Genomic DNA, 10,105 nt, shown 5'->3' on the forward strand with positions numbered 1-10,105 from the left:
ATTCCAGGTTTTGTAACTTTTCGAATCTCACGATTTACTTGTAGCTTATGTGCGTTTTAAAGTTCCTTTCATGTGGAGTTCAGTGGTATGATTAGTTTTAGGAATGGTGGATTATAGCTCATGGAATCTGGATTCGAAGTTTTGGTAGCAAACCCTAAGTTCTTCGATTTGGAAAATAGAGGAATAATTAGGAGAAGTTAGGTTCATATTCGGATTGTAGGAGTTTAGACGGTTCGTTTGACTATAGCCATGCCAATTTTCATGAACTTTTGATGTTCATCCAATTTTGAAAAATCTGGGCAAGTTCTTGAGGAAGAAGATGAAATAACTCTGTTTGATCCAAAAAACGATTTGAAATTTCAAAACTGGTGTTTCCCGCTCCCGCCAATTATAATTACAAATATGCCACTGATATTTTCATTAATTATTAGAAAATGTTTTAACACATTAAAAAATTCATAAAAAATAGCCAAAAAATCAGAAAATTATGGAAAATTTTTTTTTGACTTTGTCTTTGAGTGTAGGATTTTTTTGACCTATTGGTCAAAGTTGTGCATGGCAAATATTTTAGTTGACCTAGGGTTTTCTAATGTATGTTCATTTTTGATACATCTCACCAATTTGATCATGAAATGCTCATATGGTAAAATAAATTCTTGAAAATTTTTGTGGTGATTGTAGACAGGCCAATGGTGATTTACATGTAAATTTTGTGAATTTTTGATACCTGGTCAGAGAGCAGCAAATTTTGGAACTTAGGTGTGACAATTTGTGTCACACCTCATTATGTCAACTTGCTGGATTTTTTTGAGTGGCCTATACATGTTAGAATTGAATGAAATTTTGTATGATGACTTGTTGACATGTTAGGTTGTTGTACGAATTTTTGTGGAATTGTTCATGGCATTTTCGATTTAATCTTGATTTTTCATTTCTGGTTGTTGAATGTACAAGCTCATGTGACCTAGGTTGGTAGAATGATTGAGAAATGCTCATGTTGTACTGTATGGTCATGAAATTTGGTATGAATGTAGTAGACACATGTTAGGACCTCCCTGTTTTGGTCTCATCCATTTCTTTGTTGTTTTCAATGAGTTATGATTTTTTGAAGTGGATGTATACATTGATGTTGTGAATTGAAGCATGAAATTGTGTCTGTTTTTGTTGATTTTCATTGACATGGTTCCATTTGCCCAATTAAGCTCAAATTTAACATGGTAGACCTTGATTGACCCCTGTTTAGGTGTATTTAATTTGAGAATTTTTGGATGTGTTTTGGCATGGATTTGAATGCAATACTTCTGTTTGTATGTTTGGTGGTTCATTTGACCTCATGTGGATTGTTTTGTGCATGAATTGAACATGATGGATGATATAAACATGAGACCAATGATGTTTGATCTTGTTTGATGTTAATTTGATGTTGGTTGATGAATACCTTGCTGTTTTAAATTTTTCTTGCTTTTGGACCCTAGGCTTGGCCTAGTGGTCTAGTTGCTAATGTTTGTTTGATTTTTCAGGATAAAAAAAGCAATGTACATGGAGAATGATACAAGTTGATTTTAATTAATGTTGTGGATGTTTGTACACTAACATAGCATTGTTTTGTAGGTGTTGGAGCTTGGGCTTGAGCCTTGAGCTTGCTTTGTGTTGTATTGTTTAAACTGTTTGATTGTTTGCTGTATAGTTTGTCTGATTGAGTACTGACTGAGTTTGATTGTTTCCAGGTACTTTAGTTGCTCAGTTCCTTGTGAACTATTGCTTTGCTTTGCTTTGCATAAGCAACTTGCATCGAGGTAACTTCCTAACTTCATGTAGTCTGGAGACCCGGCTGTTACCGGGCCGGGCAAATTGTCTGAAGTCCTCCTTAAGAGGCAATGATTGTGTATGTTTATTTTTCAAGCCCAAGCAGGAAAAGTCCTTCAAGTAAGGCAATTGGTGGAAGGTAGGGACAAGCAATCTGTCCCCCACTATTCAGTGAGTCTTCTCCTTGCTCCCATTACATGGTTGTAGCATTGAGATCAAAAGCCCAAGATCTTGTGCAGTGCACATTGAGTCAGAGTCATCGAGTATAGAAGGGTTCCCCTATTCTGGACCCATGCTCATTTGTCAGCTCTCCCTGGTTAGGGATAAGAGCTGTGAGGTCTGATCCTCACTTCATCCTTTCATCTGCTTCACCTTAGCCTCGTAATGGCAAGGTTAAGAGCAAATCCAGCCCATACAGACGACTTGCTGAGGCAGTCAAACCTGATTGATTGAGCCCCTTTGTTTGGTTATAGTGGGTGCTATGTGGATATCTGATTGACATGTTTGTTTGAGATGCCTGTTCTCATTTAATGTTGATATATGATTGTATGCTTGTGTGCTAGCTTCTTTCCTGGTTAGGTTAGTTTGCTTATGCAAGTAGGATAGAAAACCGAACTTAGGGTTAACGATGCATGACAACATTAGGCTCGAGTCTCAGCTCCCTAGTTGTGTGTCTTTCCCCGGTTTCTGGTTAGCAATTTAGTCCCTTTCAGGGGAACTACATCGCCCTGATCCTCGTGCCAGACGAGGTATGTAGGCAGGGGGTCGTGCGAGACCTCTCCGGGCAACCTTTTTCTTTTTGTTTGTATGCTTGATTATCTGATTGATTGTTTTGGGTTCAGATGCTGACGTAAGCCCATTGATTGGCAGTTGGGCTCCACGTTTGCCCTTTTGAGTGTGTTTTGGTTCGGATGCCGACGTAATTCCATCAAGTGGTTGTCGGGCTCCATGTTTGCCATTCTGTTTGATTGTTTTGTGTTGTTTGGCGTGCGTAAGCCGAACTACAGTGGCTCTGATTCTTGTTCCAGACAAGATATGTAGGCATAAGGTGCGATACCTTATCGAGCTCCCTTCTCTTAACCCCACCTGCGTTCCCCTTGTGTGTGTGTGATGTTTAGCAACCTATTCTTTATTCTAGGACGTGGATCCCGTCGAGTACGACGGACGTGAGGGGTGCTAATACCTTCCCCTTGCGTAACCGACTCCCGAACCCATTCTCTTGGTCGCGAGACCATTTCCTTTCCAGGTTTCTCTGAGCGTTTCCTTTCCCTATCTTGGGATAAATAATGTTTAGTGGCGGCTCTGTGTGTGTTTTATTTTGAGTCTCGCCGGTTGATTTTTCGCAGGATGCGACACATGTTCTCCTCCCTATTGGAAATTATTTTAAGCCATGTTCTCTATGAGTTCATAAGCTTCGTCATATGGTTTGTCCATTAGAGCATCGCCAGCGGCAACGCTTAAATTCACCTTAGTGTTTTACAATAGACCATTATAGAAAGTATGGATAATCAACCATTCTTCAAGTCCATGATTTGGACAAAGTCGCATCATGTCCTTGTATCTTTCTCAAGCATCGAAAAGAGATTCATTGTCTTTTTGCTTAAATCCGTTGATTTGAGCTCTTAGCATAGCTGTTTTTCTTGGTGGAAAATATCGGGCTTAGAAGCCTTTCTTCAACTCGTCCCATGTGGTTACAGATTTTGAAGGTAGAGACTGGAGCCAAGCTATAGCTCTATCTCTTAAGGAAAAATGGAAAAGATGTAGTCTAATCGCTTCTTGACTGACACCATTTGCTTTCACCGTGTCTGCGTACTGCACAAACACTGACAAATGTAAGTTAGGATCGTCTATAGGACTACCTGAAAATTGGTTTTGTTGAACGACTGATAGTAGTGAAGGTTTCAACTCAAAATCGTTTTGATTGATGGCAGGGGAAGCAATGTTGTTATGTGGTTCTGCTTGCGATGGAACAACATAATACTTCAACGAACGGTTTTGTGGTCTTTCAGCCATAATTGGTTCTGGTTCTGAAATTGGGATAATAGGATTTAGAAGATCGTATTTAATACGAAAATTGTTGATTCGGAATTTTAAATTAAGATAACGCTCGATATCCTTAATTGGTTGCTCTAACTCCTTGCTCTGAGAGCGAGTTTCTGGCATGCAATCGACAAAGAAAAATAAAAATTGTTGCCTTAGTCTATACTGCACAACAAAGGAATCACAATATTGACTAAATCAGTCCCCGACATAGACTAATGGTCAAGCTAATGTTATCTATTGTTGCAGTGCAAAGCTAAGGTTAAAGGTTATAAGGTTATAAACGAGAATGAAAATAGTAATTTCTAACGGTTTAAAAGTTATGATAATAACGAGTCTGAAATATGGATTCCGTGTTCCTAAGGGCTTAGGTAGAATTTAGGAACTAAATACGATTCTATTGCGTTATGTAGAAAATATCGACTTAAATGTCCTATCTCACACTCACACTATCGACAAAGACTGCACCCCCTAACCATAGGATTTTGCTCTCGCTTGTCTGTTCTAATTAGAAAGTGTATTTTTAAAGTAAATGAGATCCTAAATAATGCTCAAAGCGCTCTCGCTGTTTTTAGGATCATTTCCTAGTTTCCACTATCCGGTTCCTTCCTCACACTCTCGCGCTATCGGACTGAACCTTGGTTTGTCCCACACCCTCGTGCCAAAATAGTAAAACATACATTTGGAAACTAAAGCCAAAACATAGTTAAATCATATAATCACGCCTATTATTTCTACCGAGTCCCATCGGTAACGACGATCCTCATATGCAAGACTCAGATTAATTTAGCAAGGCATGGTATTATTTGAAAGCAACATGATTAAAGTGTTTGTAACTGAGAATTGCATGGCATGCAAGTAATAAAAGATAATAAAGCATACAAATACTAAAAGCGGTAAAAAAAAACCTAAAATTGCATAAAATAAAACTTGAATTAACTTGAACTTGAAAATAATGGTAAGCTTGTTCTTGATCAAAAATACAAACGGTACGAAAATACACAGGTGTGACAATCCCTCGATGTGAGTTATTGCCACTTTTACAGATAATTTTCTGCCTAAAACTAAGACGAAATTTTGATAGAGCTTCCGCGCAGGTTTAATTAGATGTTTAACACTCCAAAACTAAATATATATAGAGAGTTCATATGCCTGGTAACTGCCTTGGACATGCTGCATTAGTCGAGGGAGAAGTGGCTGAAAACAGCTAAGAAACTGCCCCACTAGTGCAGTTTTGTTTCTGTGTGAAGATGGCGAACGCCATTAGAGAAATGGCGAATGCAATTGTCTTGCTCACTAAATAATGTGACGGGCAGTGGAGATGGCAAACACCATCTACTCATAATACCCAAAACTAGGTCTTTTGCTCCAATTTTTCTCCTTTTTCGCTTCTTTTCTGCGAGGCTTCAAAAACTCCAATGAAATCGGCTAACAATTGTAAAACAAATAAAACAGAAGTAAAAGGCGATAAAATGCATAAAAACAAAGAGGAATAACATGTGAAATAAGCCTAAAAACACGATACGATTTCTCGTTTCACACAGTCTAACACTTTTTGAGAAATTCTGACTATACCTTAGTCTCTCAAGGAAAACAACTCAAAGACAATTTGTCAATGACTTCTTGAGAATTCTGATTATACTTAGTCTCTCAAGTAAATTCATAATTGTCAATTAGATTGATTGTGTTTACAAGAGTTCTTCTTAACAAGTAGATTACACCGATGAAATTCAGTTTATACACTTGAGAATACTTGGAATAAACTTAGTATATCTTCAATATTTTTCTTTCTTGATGACGATCTTCTTTAATGAACTTTCTTCATTATGAAATTTATGCGCAAGAGCTTTTCTTTTTGTCCTCAACCATATTTATTTCACATAAATCCTTTGACCTCAATATATAGGAGGAAATATATCCATTGTATGATAGGTTTGTGGCTTTCTTCAAGGTACACTGTTACTGTAGACTAGGTAGGATCATTTGTAAATCTTAGGTAGTAGGTAAAATATCTTTTATAGTTTTTTGAAGTAGTAATATTGATTTGATGTTTGATTTGTACAAAACATATCTTTATCCATTAAAACACTCTAGAACATTGTTCTTGCATACGAGGTTATTAACAAGTGTATAGTGTTCAGAACCTTAAGAAAATACATAAGAGTATGATGACTAGATAAAGCTTGGTTGACTCAGAGTGCATCAGAAATGATTTCTTCAAAAGTGTTGACATGTGACAATCAGAGTTGACATTGTCTTTAGAACTTCTTCAAGGAGTGCATTGAATCAGATTCTGATGATATCTAAGATTCATAATCTCTTTAATTAGAGTCCAGAGTCTCTATATCTAGAGTCTCTCTAAGACCAAAGTTCAGAGTCTGATTGATTAACAACTGTCCAGCGTCATGGTTTGATCAGAGCTATTTTTATTCAACATCTTTATGGATTAGATTTAGCTTTCTTCAATTTAAGTAAGCTCAGAGTCTGCACACTCAACAAAATAGTTAGAGTACAAAATTGTTCTCTACATTTTGTTATCATAAAAACTCAAGGATAGTTGTAGAAAAAAACTCGTTCCAACACCACTAACCCCTTTTTATCTCTAAAAACCTAACTTCATCTCTTAATAATTACACGAGATCCAACTCTTTTTAAAATGTTCATCACTTCCCTTATTTTTCTTCTTCTAAATTTCTACTTTTCACCCAAAAACCTCTTTTCTTATTTATTTTAATTAATTAATTAAAAACAATTATCAATTATAATTATTTCTAATTAATTTAATTATTTTAATCCTTCTAATCCTTATACCATCCACCAATGCTCTCATTAAACCCCACCATACACCATATACAACTCAATATATATTCAATTAAAGGCACATCACATACTAATTAATTAAATAAAACAAGAATATGATTAAATAAATTAATCAAATTTTGGGGTGTTACAGTTAATCTCCCACAATGCACCCTATAGAAGACATTTTAAAGGAACCAGAACTGCTACCAAAGTTCTACAATTAGGTTATTTATGGCCCTCATCTTTTTTAAATATGCTAATGAATTTGTGAAAACATGTGATTGATGCCAAAGAGTGGGAAACATTTCCATAACAAAAGAGATTCCACTCACAATTATTTTAGAATTTGACTTGTTTGATGTGTGGGGAATTGATTTTATGAGACGATTCCTTCAATCTTTTGGTAATTTATACATACTTAGAATTGTAGACAATGTCTCGAAATGGATAAAGGTAGTGGCCACCTCAACTAATATGTCAAGGTTGTGACCAATTTTTGATTAAAAACATTTTTACTAGATATGAGGCACCTAGAGCCATCATTAGTGATGAGGGGACACATTTCTACAACAAGTTATTTAAGGAATTGATGGCTAAATATGGGGTCAAGCATAAAGTTTCCATAACCTATCATCCCCAAAGTAGTGGGCAAGATGCATGATCTAATAGAGAGATTAAGAGAATCCTTGAGAAAGTATTTAATCCTTCTAAGAAGGACTAGTCCAAACATCTTGATAATGCCATGTGGGCTTACATAACTACTCTTAAAACACATTTAGGGATGTCTCTATATAGGCTAATATATGGAAAATTTGGCTATATACCCATTGAATTGCAACATAAGGTATTTTGGACCATTAAGAAATTAAATTTTAGCTTGCATATTGTTAGGCACGCAAGAATATTCAACTCAATGAGTTAGAAGAACATAGGTTTTTTTCTTATGATAATTCTGAAATATACAAATAAAAAAGCAAAAAGTGGTATGATAGGAAGTGTCATAAAAGAGAGTTAGTAGAAGGTCAAAAAGTTCTTCTTTATAGCTCAATATTTCCAAGGAAATTAAATCAAGATAGTAAGACCCTTTCAAGCTTGCTAAAATTTATCCTCATGGGATTGTAGATCTTCTTAATGAACTTTAAATTAGAAATGAGTTTAAAGCTAATGGGCAAAGAGTGAAGACTTACCTTGGTGACTCATTGGATGATTCACAGATCACCATGTGGACCTATGAGCTTGCAGATATGGAGCTAATAGATCTTCTCAAGCCCCATCGAGTCAAATATTCAAGGTTCCAATAAAGTGCTTATATGATTGATGTATCTAGAAAAGGAACTTGAAGCTTCAAACTTATGAAATATAAGAAGTGTATAAGCTCGCCTGATCATGTTTGTCTAAGTTATAAAGGTCTTGTATAACTAGGAGAGTATTTCCTAAGTTACTAGGGAAACTCATACACACACGCACACACAAACATACACACACACACACACATACACACACACACACACACACACACACACACACACACATACACTAAAATCTTTGAGAAGCCTATCTTGATTTGATAAAACCACCGTAAAGTGTTTTAGAAGGCCTAGTTAATTGATTAGGGAACTGTCTAATCAATTAGAGTCATTTTTGTAAAGTATAATCAATTATACCTAAATGAATAATTAATTATTTTTACTTTGAAATCTTTATAATTTATTGGAGCAGTCTCTTAATGATTTGGCAACAATTAGAAATCAAAACATCCCATTTAATGTTTGAATAAACAATTACTCTTTTTTAATAACTGATTATGCTAATAGATTATTCCATTAAAAAACTCATGTATCATTTCCTTTTTTAGACATATTTTCTCCTATATAAGTTAGGCTTCTTCTAATTTGAAATCACACTAGAATTCAGATTTCTCTTATCCCATTCTATTTTATTACGCCCATTCATTCTCTTTTATACCTTTCTTTCACTAAAAGGTGTCTTAGTGCCTTGTGAGTGAAAGATATCTATGATTTAAGTTTTGTACCACTGTCGTGCTTTAGATGATTCAAGAGTGAGATTCTCTTCAAGGTTCTTGTTTGGTTATAAAGATAAACCACTGAAAATATCAGTTTGGTTCTAGAACCCAACCCCATAAATTTTTTGTTGGTTATTGAGATTAGCCAGTAAAATATCTACTCGGTTCGTGAGCTCAACCCATGGAAAACTCTTATTTAGTTAGAGTGAAATCTAGTGTAAAATATCTCGATTAACTTGTAACAAAGGTTCGTGGGCATAACTTGAAAAAACTCAAGTCATTATTAAAAATCTTAAGAAGATCTCTTAGGGAAAGGACTAGGACAAGATTCGGATGAACCTTTGTAAATCTTGGTGTCGCTATCTAATCCTATCTCCTTAAATTAAGTCATTTATTTTCTCAAGTTTTATTTCTTGCTGCAATTTTTTCTAAGTTATATCTGAATACTAACATAAACTACTGCTTTAAGTAAACAACATTTAAATTAATCATGAATTTAAATACCATTACTCACCCTCTCCCTTTTGTACTTGGAGTCACTTTCTCAACAAATGGCATCAAAGCCTAACTCCTGTTAAAGAGTAATCATCCTAGAAGGTGGGAAATAACTTCAAGCTATCCACTAAACAAACCCCCATCCTTTAATGGAGAAATGTATAATTTATGGAAAGAGAAGATGAAGTTCTTCATAGGAGGGTTGGATTATGGTAATCATAAGTTTGTGAAGGAAGGTCCATTTGCTTATACACACGATGTTAATGGTGATGTAGTAAACACACGTGAAGTTAATTGGACCAAACATGGTAGGGAAAATAAGCAGCACAATTTGAAGGCAAAAACCATCATCACTATTGCTCTTGGTCTTGATAATTTTTGCAAGCTTATCATTGTGAGAATGCAAAAGAATATGGGACATACTCCAATTACCAATGAAGGAAATAATGGGTTAGAGAGGGCAATGTTGAGCACATTAACCCACGGGTATAAACTTTTGAGAATGAAACCTGAAAAGAACATTAATCAGATGCAAACATGATTCACCCATATCGCGAATCTTATGAGAACTCTGGGAAAAATATTTTCAAATGATGAATTAGTTGTGAAAATCATTAGATTCTTAAACCATAATTGGCAACCTAAAATAATTGTGATTTATGAATCTATGGATTTAACAACCATGTATACTATTTTTGGTCTATTGTAGGAACATGAGATGAAGCTGAAGAGATTTCCTGATGACGAAGAAGGTAAGAAGAAAAATAGGAAAATATTGCACTAAAAGCATCTAACATCAAAGATATGGAGTTAGAACATGAAGGCTGTCAAAGAAAGATTAATAAATACATGAAACTCAAGTTTCAAAAATGTTTCCATGAGGAAATTAAGAAATATCCTTTATAATTCCCACATGTCACCTATGTGGAAAGGAAGGGC

The 10,105-nt window shown here is 35.3% G+C and overlaps 1 non-coding gene across 1 annotated transcript; it reads left to right on the forward strand.

Moving 5' to 3' along the window:
- Window positions 1–3,328: 3,328 nt before the first annotated feature.
- Window positions 3,329–3,435, forward strand: LOC127099411 (small nucleolar RNA R71). Its single transcript, XR_007793915.1, has one exon. It is a non-coding gene; the product is annotated as a small nucleolar RNA R71 (small nucleolar RNA).
- Window positions 3,436–10,105: the final 6,670 nt, after the last annotated feature.

This window comes from Lathyrus oleraceus, chromosome 6 (genome assembly GCF_024323335.1).
Source record: "Lathyrus oleraceus cultivar Zhongwan6 chromosome 6, CAAS_Psat_ZW6_1.0, whole genome shotgun sequence".
Lineage (NCBI taxonomy): Eukaryota > Viridiplantae > Streptophyta > Magnoliopsida > Fabales > Fabaceae > Lathyrus > Lathyrus oleraceus.